Source organism: Magnolia sinica, chromosome 13 (genome assembly GCF_029962835.1).
Source record: "Magnolia sinica isolate HGM2019 chromosome 13, MsV1, whole genome shotgun sequence".
In the NCBI taxonomy this organism is placed as follows: Eukaryota; Viridiplantae; Streptophyta; class Magnoliopsida; order Magnoliales; family Magnoliaceae; genus Magnolia; species Magnolia sinica.
The window spans coordinates 47,027,117-47,028,461 of NC_080585.1; the positions used below are offsets into that span (position 1 = coordinate 47,027,117).

General features: G+C 39.7%; 1 long non-coding RNA gene across 1 annotated transcript; it reads right to left on the bottom strand.

Annotated features, from left to right (window-relative positions):
- Positions 1–286: 286 nt before the first annotated feature.
- Positions 287–657, bottom strand: LOC131222298 (uncharacterized). Its single transcript, XR_009159989.1, has 3 exons — positions 592–657; positions 447–518; positions 287–358 (listed from the first exon to the last, which is right to left on the bottom strand). It is a non-coding gene; the product is annotated as an uncharacterized LOC131222298 (long non-coding RNA).
- Between the last annotated feature and the right edge of the window lie 688 nt (positions 658–1,345).

Below are 1,345 nucleotides of genomic sequence, written 5' to 3' on the forward strand. Positions count from 1 at the left end.
TCAACTCACCCTCAGATCTTTAATTCTTTTATCATAGAAGTTTCTCGCTCCAACAAATAATAATAATAACCCCGATTCAGGCACATCACAACCCAACTCGAAATGAAAAGAGTCAATCTGAGACTCCGAGTCTAAAAACCATGATGAAAACCATCAACCCATCATGCAAGGTGAAAGCAATTTCGCTCATTGTCAACAGTAGAATAATGAGAAAACATTTTCCCATGATGCTAAAGCAGCTAAGAATTGTTGCTATTTTAATGAGAAGAGAGAACTAACTCACAATGTTGAGAGATCAGTTAGTTGTCCACCAAATTGGCCACCCAATTCGACCTGAAGTTGATTGCGACTCACGTTTCTACACTCACCACCAATACCACCGCTTAATTCTCAGGTTTCCGATATAAATTCATAACAGAATTAAACAAAAAAGGTGCCAAACTTACAGGTATTTGAGAGAAGTCATCTGGGAAATCGAATTAGGGAGGCCTCCATTGAAGCTATTCCCAGCCAGATTTCTGCAGATGAGATATTTAACTGTCACCACCAAATCTTACATTGTTGTGAGAAATTTTCATTCGTGTAACTTACAGTCGTTGGAGGTTTGGAGGAAGTTGATAAGGTATTGAGTTTCCGAGATTGTTATTGCTCATGTCGCTGTATGAATTCAACAAATCACACCCCCATTGTGAACATAAAACATGAAGAAAAAATAATGGACAAGAAGAAGAATAGAAAAAGGAAATGGGGCAGATCTAACGTTCGAGTGGGTCACACCAAAGTGTTCTGATTAGCAGACATCTACAGGTGCGGGTTCTTTAAAGGTCCGAATCTGATGAACGGTTTGGATTGGATCGGGCTATGGGTCCCATCATGATAATCGGGTGCAATGCCATAGGTGCAGTCGTCCGTGGGTTCGAACTGAAAGGAAGAAGAGGACGGGGGGCTCGGGTCAAGTGTGGTCAAAGCTGCAGATTAGCAGTTGGCTACTCTATTTATATATTTCTCTCTTTTCTTTTCTTTTTTAAAAATATATGGCTTGATGGGCCCCATTTAGGATGTTCATAGAGGATCTGAACCGTCCATTATGCAGCTTAGGTCTTTTAAAGTCGTGGGTCTAAGAATGAAGTGAATCCAACATTCCTGTGGGCCGCACTGATGGAGGATTTGATTCATTTCTAGAGTCTACATATATTTAATTACTTGCGATGAGAAGGTTAAGCAGGATCAATCGGTTAGATGTTCTAGTATATCTTAATGGCATTATCTCAGAGGTTAGGTTGTTGATCGTGTGTTCCACAATACATGTGAAGGTATTGTTGAGTGATAAATATTACATATGTAA